The sequence below is a fragment of the Dipodomys ordii genome, unplaced genomic scaffold (assembly GCF_000151885.1).
Source record: "Dipodomys ordii isolate 6190 unplaced genomic scaffold, Dord_2.0 Scaffold80, whole genome shotgun sequence".
Lineage (NCBI taxonomy): Eukaryota > Metazoa > Chordata > Mammalia > Rodentia > Heteromyidae > Dipodomys > Dipodomys ordii.
The window spans coordinates 400,762-411,337 of NW_012267296.1; the positions used below are offsets into that span (position 1 = coordinate 400,762).

General features: G+C 38.2%; 1 pseudogene; it reads right to left on the minus strand.

The window, feature by feature from the left end:
• Positions 1-421: 421 nt before the first annotated feature.
• The window catches only part of LOC105992130, a 16,013-nt pseudogene continuing 5,858 nt past the window's right edge, over positions 422-10,576 (minus strand).

Here is a 10,576-nt window from a genome sequence, read left to right on the forward strand (position 1 = left end):
GAGATTTCTCTTATTTTTTAAATTTTTCTTTTTTATCGGTCAGTCAATTTTGTTAAAACCCTCAAAGCACCGATTTTTTATCTTATTGTTTATTGCTTATTTTTTGGTATTTTATTACTTTTGCTATTTATTCCCATCTGTTGCTTTGGATTTAATATGCTTTTCACCTCTAGCTTCCTAAGATGAAAGATGAAATGATTAATTTCAGATCCTTCTTATTTTTCTTTATTTAAAAAATATATTATCAGTAAGTAGTTATAAATGGGGTTACCATCCAACAAATTGCTTATAAGTACAATGAATTTTGATTGATAGTACCTTTTTATTTTTTACAGCACTTGTTTATTTCCCAGGAAAGAGGTACAAAGGAGGTGCAGGGACCCCTGTCCTTAACTGTGTGTGCACGCTTCGGCAGCAGGCCTCACATCCAGAATAGCACATTCTAGAAGAGCAGCCAGCAGGGGTATAGGCCCAAGGACAGTAGTGCGAAGAACACTGCACCATAGGTGTGGTGCTCCAGTATGTCCTGGGACGGCCAGAGCTGTCAAGAAGAGTTGCCAGCTCTCAGCCAGGGACTTTGGTGCCTCTTGCAGTTTCCGCCACTGGAACAAGCTGCCCAGGAATATGGCAGCTGGACTTGTGAGCACCAGCAGGGCATCATAGAGGGGCCAGGACCGGCTTCCTGAGGGTAGCAGCCGGGGCCAGTTGTTGAGGGTGATGCAGCCCAGCTGGGGTGCTAGATATTTCAGGGCCACCAGTTTTAGGATATCCAGCCTGGGGTCTGTATGCTCACCACCCAGTGGGTGTTGTGCCAAAGGGCCAGGCCAGCCACATAAATAGCCAACAGTGGCAGCACCATGGCTTCTGCCTCAGACAATGTGAAGTGTTGGGCAGCCACATGTTGGCCCAAAACAGGCAGGATGTAGAGGGCCAGGTCCATGGCCTGGGAGATGAGCAGAGCAGTCACAAGTGAGGCCAGCCCCACACCCTGTGCTGGGGGTAGGGGTGGTTGCCAGGCTTGTTCAGCTGCATCTGTAGCTCTAGAGCCATGAGTCCTAGGACCAGGAGCAAGAAGCCAGCCATGAGTATGTAGAGGCCAATGGAAACGAAGCAGGAGAGACCAGGCCTCAGGTCGAAGAAGAATGACTGTTACAGGCACTCCAGGAGGTGGTTGAGCTTGAGGAACATACCCTCTAGACCCTTTCCCACTGCCACCAAGTCACACATGTACTGGCGGAAGCAACTGATACCATGCAGGCTCAGAGCCTCTACCCAGAAGTGTAGGAAGAGGCCATGGGGGCAGTGACGGTGGCCAGAGGCCTCCCGAGGAAACATAAGCAGCAGCGTCTGCAGGCTTTGCAGTGACCCATCCATCAGTGTCTCGTCCTGAGGTTGCAGCTTGCCCTGAAGTGAACACAGCAGCCTGCCTTTCTGGCAGAAGGTCTGGAATAGGTTGAGCAGATCAAGGTTGGGCAGCTGCCCACTGAGTCCTTCCACAGCCATGTCACTGCTCAGCTTCAGGGCCACAGCCACCTGGATGGAGCCTGCTTGGCCCTGCAGAGTGGAGGACTGCATGACAATGACATTGACATTGTGATAAGCTTCAAGCCCAGCCTCAGTGCCCAGAAGGTCATGCTCTGTCACAAGAAAGATGATATTTTTGACCCAGTAAATCTGACCTTGGAAATGGGATACAAGTGCCAACAGCAGCCCCACAGCCTGGCTATTGGTAGATTCTGGGCCACAGGGTGCCGTGAATACTAGGGACTTGGTGATGGCAGCATGCATGGCCCGAAGAATACCATACACATTAGTGCCCGACACCATATAGTGCTCATGGGTCTTACCAGGAAAGGACAGTTTCTGGGAGAAACTCTGCATGTAGACCTACAGCCCTACTGACTGTATTGTCCGCTCTAGCCAGGCCACAGGCAGAGCCCCTGACGTCCTATGGTGAGTGGCGAAGTCCTGGGTGGGCAAAGCTCCAGGTGCGGTCTTTACCCTTAAACTGCTCCTCTACCATGTGGGAACCCATGGCATTCTCTGACATGTAAGTGTGCTGGGTCAGTGGCGGGAAAGCCAGCACCAGGAACCAGGAGATGCTGGCTAAGTAGCTCAGCACTCAGAGTGGTACCTTGAGACACAGCATGAGGCTGGCCAGTGCATGGCAGGCACACTGAGTCCTATGGGAGGCCCATAACGTTCCATGTGGTTGGCTCCTACCACGAGCACAGGGGGTTCCAGCGAGCAGCTGTTGTAGGGCGTTTGAGGCCGCTGTCAGACCAGGACTCTGTCCCCTTCCCCTTATTTAAAATATAGATACTTATACACATTGTTTTCCCAGAATAGTTTAATAATTTAACCCTATGTGTTCAATTTTTTTTAAATTTTTCATTCACTTACTTTTATTTTTATTGTAAGGGTGATGTATGGAGAGGTTACAGTTTCATATGTCAGGTATCGGGTATATTTCTTTTTGAATAGTGTCACTGCTTCCCTTGTTTTCTCCCAAGATTTCCCTCCCAATACCCCTTCCACACAAGTTGTAAAGTTTATTTTCAATATAGTGTCTAGTACCACTCTTGCATTTGTTCACCTTTGACCCAACATTTCTGTGCTCCTCCTTATACTCTTCAAAACAGACTTTTAAAAAATATTCAAAATATTTTCCATTTTCCTTGCTATTTCTTCTTTCAGTCACCAAGTCTCCTGGATTATGTTTTATTTTCTCCATATTTGTAAATATATTCAACTTTGTGTGTGTGTGTGTGTGTGTGTGTGTGTGTGTGTATGTGTGTGTTTGTGTGCTGGTTCTGGAGCTTGAAATCAGGGCCTGGGCACTGTCCCTCATCTCTTCAGCTCAAGGAGAGTGCTCTACCTCTTGAGCCACAGCACCACTTCTGGTTTTCTAGTGGTTTATTGGAGATAAGAGGCTCATAGACTTTCCTGTACAAGAACTTTACTAGTACAAGGGACTAGTACTCTATAATTTGAGTCAGACCAGAACTTACAGCTTTTTGGTGGTTAATAGGAGATACAAGTCTCATGGACTTTCCTGTCTGTGCTGGCCTTGACCTCAAATCTCAGCCTCCTGAGTAGCTATGATTAAAAGGTGCAAGCCACATGTGCCCAGCATAGACTTATTTATGTGTTGAAATTAATATTAGAGGGCCATGCAGTATACTTTGTATGATTTAAATACTTTCAAATTTTCCAAGGCTTGTTTATGTCATAATATCTAGTAAAACTTTCTGTGTATTTTGTTTTTGTTGGCTGAATTGTTTTAGAAATATTTTTTAGCTTCTTTGGTTTGTAGTTTATTCAAATATTTTACTTCACTCTCTGATCTATTGTGTAGTCTACATATATTTTTAGAGTGGGATAAATAAGTAACTGAGATTTATGGTTAATTTTTAAAAATTTTTCATTAAAGTATGTTCAAACATTTAAAATATAAGTAACTAAGTAAAAAGTAAATAAGTGCATAAGTTGTGTGACATTTATTTCTCTAGAATTTTTTTTTGGCCGGTCTTGAACTCTGGGCTTGGGCACTATCTTTCAGCTCTTCAGCTCAAGGCGAGTGCTCTACCTCTTGAGCCACAGCACCACTTCTGGTTTTCTAGTGGTTTATTGGAGATAAGAGTCTCATGGACTTTCCTGCCTGGGCTGCTTTTGAACTGCCATCCTCAGATCTCAGCCTCCTGAGTAGCTAGGATTACAGGTGTGAGCCACCAGCACCCAGCTTCTCTACATTTTTTTTACTTATTTGTAGCATATTTCTTAAATTAGTTTGACTTTTGTGTATCCAAAGATTTAATCAGGTTCAGTAAAGGTAGATTTTGGATATTTCTGTAAGCTTTGACAGGTAATCTTCAAATATTTGAATTTTAAATCATTGTTATATATCATTTTGATCTGATGAAACATTCCGTAAGTGAGGGGGAAAGTATACAAAAATCTACATATTTTACTTCCATTTCATGGGCTAAAATGGCTGATTGAAGACATTTTATTTACAAACCTTTCTAATAATATTGCTTTTTCTTGAGTCTAGGACATTTTTACAATAAAATATAATTTTAATATCAAGTTCAGAAAATAATATTAAGCATGGCTAAGTAAGTAGACAGGTTATAGACAAGTACATTGAGAAAGTAAAATTCAACCATTTAAGGCTATTTTTTTTTTTTTTGCCAGTTGTGAGGTCTGAACTATGGGCCTGGGCTCTGTCCCTCAGTTCTTCAGCTCAAGGCTAGTGTTCTACCTTTTGAGCCACAGCAGCACTTCTGGCTTTTTCTGCTTATATGGTGCTGAGGAATCGAACCCAGGGCCTCATGCATGCAAGGCAAGCACTCTACCGCTGAGCCACCTTCCCAGCCCAAGGCTAACTTAAAAAAAAATTGTTACATACTGAATTTTTGTTTACCTTAGCATCTTATGAAGCCCCATTTACCTTATACTGATCAAGTTTAATAATTTTATGTTGTCATGACTCTAAATGATTCAATATAATTTTAATCTATATCTATAATTATGAATGGTCATATTTTAATACAAACAACAAGATCTTAATTTCAGCAACTATCAATTTAAAATTTTGGTGATTACCATCCACCAATTCATGTATGTTTCAATTCAGCAAGGGTTTATTGACTTGTAATAGTGTGCACCATCATATGGAGTTATGAAGATATGACATGGCTTACTCTCAAGGTAACCTCTAGCTTATCAATGGACAACTAAACAAATTACTATAGCTTGCTTTCTATGAATATTACTGAATAACAGACAACTGGAACAATTGGAAAAGATTCCTTAAAAGAAGAAGAGTCTGGCTGGGTCTTGAAATTGAGTCAGAAGGATACTGGGTAGAACTAGTCGATGCTCCCCCAAAACTTTAGATATGATGTTGCAAATGTAGGCGTAGATGGGGTTTTGAATTCAGTCAACAAGTATTCTTACATTCAAAAGTGCAGTGGTAAATCATTCCAACCTTAAATTATTTTGGATTATACTAAATATATAGAATACTGAATGAAATATTAAAAGAGATTTTCAAAGTGTGTACTTGAAAGGGGTATTGTGGGGTCAAAGGGAATTGGGTAGATGAATGAAGAGGAGAAGGGGTAAATTTAGTCAGAATTTAATATATATCCTAGAAAATTAAGGGGTGGGTTAGGGAGTGGGTTAGGGGAGGAATAGGTAAGAATGTTGAAAGAGGTGACATTTAACAAGATGCATTATATTCATAAACTACTTTGTTAAATGGCAACTCGTTTGTACAGCTACATAAAGATAATAAATAAATACAATTAAAATGAAAATGTGTTTTCAAATTCGTAAATGTAAAGGCCAACTGGAATCATCACTAAAGTTGACTAATGAATTAATTTGAGACAACTGTGAAATTATGGGGCAAGTCGGAACTCCATCATTAGTCTAATTCAGTGCAGGTCACAATTAGCATTGAAAAATCCCACTTACTAGGTTAACTTCATTCTTCTGTGTCCATAACAATGTCACCAGTTTTCCTTTCTGAGTGTTTTTTAAAGTCATGTTTAAAGGTTACAAACTATTTTTTTTAATCTAAGGTGAAGTGAATGTTATATTTGTTATTCATCCTTCTTGGCCAAAGCAATTACTAGTTTCAAATATATAAAAGGAGGAAAACAGACCTTTGATCTTGAATCATTTAAAAATCTAGTTGACCAGTGGCCATTTGGAAAATCTAAAACATTTTGTGTACAATAAACCAAGAGAGTAGAATATCCAAAGATTTTCAACTGGACAGGATTGTAGTTTCAAAACCCAATCAAGGTATGTTACAATCTACAGAAGTGAGAAAAGAAAATGGAGGAAAAATTGTGGTGAAATTTTGCTGCTAACAGCCTTATGTTAGGCCTGTATGAATGAAAATATCAAGCAACTGCTATTGTATCGATGCAGCTGCCCACATTTCCAGAGAAGGAACTTGGAGTAGTTTTCTTTACGATATCACATTGGAAAAATTGGTAGTATGCACAGGGACTTTCATCCTAGCAGAGTCATTCAAAGACAAAAACAATTGGTACTACAGATGTATAAATAGCATCAAGGTCAATTCACTCTCCTGCCTTTATCCACATTTTTGAAACACGATCAGCATTTTCCTAAAGAATAGTTCTTTAACAGTATTTAAGATACATACATTATAGGAATAATGAAATTCAGCCATTTTAATTACATGATTAAATGACCTTTAGTGTATTAGCAATGTTGGGCACCCTACTACATAATCTAAATTTAGAAGATTTCCATCATCACCATGACCAAAATAAATTTGTGACCATTTCTAGTTTCTACTCATTCCCTTGTCAGGTTTTTTTATGCTGTGGGTTTATATGTGATGCACAGAAGCCAGACACAGTTACACAGTGTTTCCCTTACTTTTATAAATTATAAAACAATTTTCTAAGTATTTTTCCTGAGACACAGTATGGCCAGAATACCATGGACAGTGTTTAACTATAAAAATGCATTATGTAGTAGCATATTTTACCATGGTGGGGAGTGGAGAGAGAGAGAGAGAGAGAGAGAGAGAGAGAGAGAGAGAGAGAAAGAGAGAGAGAGAGAGAGAGAGAGAGAGAGAGAGAGAGATTCCTTAAATTAGGGACCTATTTTGATTTTCTTGCCTTTTACTTATACAGCATGCAAGTTTATCTTCACAAATGGTTTACCACCAGAAGTATGGAAAAGATAAAGATAGATCCAGTGATTGGTACACAACAAGAACTAAGAAAAGTATATATAGTATAATCCTGGCATATAAATAAACTACTTTTAGGTTCTAGTGTGATAGACAAAATACCCAAAGTCTCCCTGTTTGCCCTGTGTCCAACCGGTTGAACCAATAGAAATATGTTCTCTTTTATCTGGGCTTTTGATAAACAGTCAAATTAATAAGTAGTTTATCTTCCTTGGGTTTGATTTTCCAGAGAGATTGTTTGCCTCAGCTGAAACCTTTTCATACTCTATAATATCTGCAGAATATTAACTAGGTTTTTTTTTGGCATTTGTGTCAGAAAACCATGATAGCTATCCAAAAAGCAGTCCATGAGATATAGATATATATACTGACCTTCAAATAGTCTCCAGGTTAAGATGACACACAAAAAAAATCAATAGCTTATTTTCTCTCCCTATTTCTGTATTTCTGCTCACATTTTGATGTTTGCTGAGACAAGAAGTCATAACACCAAAGTCAATCATCTTCAGTGAACATTCAATGATGTTACCACAGGCTTATGGGGTCATGCTTTGCCTTGATCATTATAAATCTACCAAACATTTTTCTGTCAATATATACCCACTCCCTCTGTATGCAACAATATCTGCTCTCTTGTTGGACTCCAAGATCATTTCCCCTTTTGTAACTTGTACTCTATCCTCTAGCTTCATTCCCTAAACTCTTTGCAATGAGTTTTACAAGGAAGGTGTTAGGTAATTGGAACTCTGGTCATAGGGGAATAACCTATGACACTGAAGCATGTTGCTCAATTTCATCACTTTTTGTAGGTGTCAAAATATACATCACCTCCCACAGGGGAAGGAAGAAATGTTGACCCTTGTCAAGAATGGCCATAGAGAAGCTTACTAAAATAAAACTGTAGACCAGAAATAATTATGGAATGTCCCTCAGTTTGCAATAAAAGAAGAATTAAACATGAACTTTCCCCTTTTTCTCCTACTGATTTTTTTCTCCTAATTGCATTTTGTATACTTTGTCAACTCAAAGACAAGGTAACCAAAAGCTGCATTTATAACCGAATCATTTACCTTAGGTTTTCAGAATGGAAATTATTACTTACCATTTTCCTATCATTAAACATGGGGCCAAAATTATATTCATTGTTACTGCTTATAGAGTATTTATCAATGCTCTCAGTTCTAACATGAGGAAAACTGGACATTTCAAAAACATTAAGCAGCTATGGTAAACAAATCTGCTATGCTGTATTTATTTTTTTTGTGCCAGTACTGGGGCTTGATTTTAGGGACTGGGCACTGTTGCATATTTTTATTTCTTAATGCTGGCACTCTACCATTTTAGCCTCAGCCCCACTGCTGGCTTTTTGCTGGTTAAGTGAAGAAAAGAACTTCACAATCTTTCCTGCCCTGAATGTTTTTGAACTGTGATCCTAAAATCTTGGCCTCTGAATATCTAGGATTATAGTTGTGAGCCATTGGCACCCGACTTTGCTCCTTTCTAATAGACAAATACCACTTTCTTGAAGGAGGAAATAATATGATTAATAATTGTTGTTGATGTACAAGTTCAACATTATATAATTGTAGATTTATAGCTACTGTTCATTAAATTCTGTGTATCTATGAAGTATACTAAAAACATTAGTTTTGCTCACCTTAGTAAGAGATGTCATTGTTCATATTTTATAAATAATTGCAGGGAACACAAGGCACAAATAAAGTGACTTGACCAAAGTTAACACAATCACTGATGGAAGTGAAATTGTAATCCAAGAACTGTGGCCTCGAGACAATATTTTATTCAATGCTCTATTTTGCCACTTTGACCTAAAGAATAACATAAGTGGGGCTGGGAAGGTGGCTCAGTGGTAGAGTGCTTGCCTTGCATGCCTGAGGCCCTGGGTTCAATTCTTCAGCACCACATAAGCAAAAAGAAAAAAGCCAGAAGTGGTGCTGTGGCTCAAATGGTAAAGCACTAGCCTTGAGCTGAAAAGCTGAGGGACAGTGCCCAGGCCCAGAGTACAGGCTCCACGACCGGAACCTCACCCCCCCAAAAGAAAGAATAATATTAGTTACCCATTTCAAGTACACATTTTCCAAAACTAGTGACTTGGACTTGTAAGATAATATTTATAATCAGTAAAAGATAGAAACGAATTGATCCAGATTTTCCAGCTCCTACGTCATTTTCTTAGAGTGAAGTTAGACCTTAGTAGATGAATTAAGTTTTAGGCAATTAAGATTACATTTCATTTACTGCCAATGAATTGTAGTAATATATTAAACATTGAATGCATATGAAAAATAAAATAAAATAAAGCATATAGCACTCAAGCAAAAGTCATCATGATAAAGATTTCTTTGTCAAATTTGCGGTTTGTTACTTTTCTATCATGCATAGCATTCCTCCAAAACACCACTGTAATTGAGATTAGTCATTTTGATAATGACATGAGAAAACCTATCTCCCATTTCTTTGCTGGAAAAGTTCAGAAATAGCCACAATATAAATAACATTAAGGTTAATGTGTTGAACTTGATTATAGGCTTGGAAATGTTTCATTTTTATTAATGTACTCAATTCCAGCAACAAAAATTGAATATATCATTCATTTAGTCTTTCCACTTATCTAAGCAGCAACTCTTATATAAGGGACACAAGTGTTTTAGTTTTTATCTGCAACCTCTCTCTTTTGTCTAGATGTACTTATCTCAGATGTATTCTTCATCATAATTTTTAACTTATATTCCTACAAAGGGTTATGTCACTTCCTCACAAGGCATTATTATTTCTTAATCTTACTTTAATCTTTATTTCTTCAATGAATTAAAATTTCCTTAGCATTAGTTATAAAATTTTTAATAAAGTGGTTCCAAACTTATACTCTTAGCTTTTTATTTCATTATTTATAATTAATTACATCGCATACTATGCCCAAGTCCCTCCAGAATATTGGTGCTTTTTTCAATTCTACTTTTTTATCTCAAATACTAAAAGAAGCAGTGAAGAAAATGAGCACTGTAATGAGGTTGTCTGAATTTGAGTCTTGACTCTAATAATTACCAGGGGTGTAACCTTAGTGAGGTGATTACATAATTCTGATTTTTCTGTTAAGTCGTTTTTCTCATCTGTATGGTAGAATGTAATGGTAGCTGTTATACATGGTGCCTGAAAAAATTTTATGAACTAATGACCTTAACTATAAAAACATTCTGGTACGTAATGTATTTATAGTAGGCATTATATTGTGTTGTTGATATTGTTACTTACATCGTGCAGAATGTTTCTTACCTATTCTAGCATGTTACTCTTAGGAATAAGCTCAAATGCCCACTCCTCAGTGAGGCCACCTGAAACTTTGCTTTATGATTTTTTTTTGTTTCGGCTAATGGTTTGATTTTTTTATTTTTTAATATTATTTTTGTGAACATACTGTACAGAAGGGTTACAATTACAAGGGCAAGATAATGCATACATTTCTTATCAAGCATTGCAGCCTCCTCCTTTGTTTACCCTTCACATCCCTTCCCAGCCTTCCCACCAAGCCCCCACGCAATCCTCCCACCACCCCCGCACCAACGTTGTAAAGCTCGTTTTCCATATGACAACTTGTACTACTCATTGTTGCAACAAGTCCACCTGTATCCTTAAACGACTTGTTTTTCCCCATCTCCTCCACAAGTTATACTGACATCAAATATAGTGAGAGCAGGATATACTGTGGGGGAGGGACATACAAAGAAACAAAGAGTTAATCTTATAAATGCGTTAGAAACAAATGAATGAAAGAAAAAACATTAAAATACATATCTAAGGGTTCATTTTCCT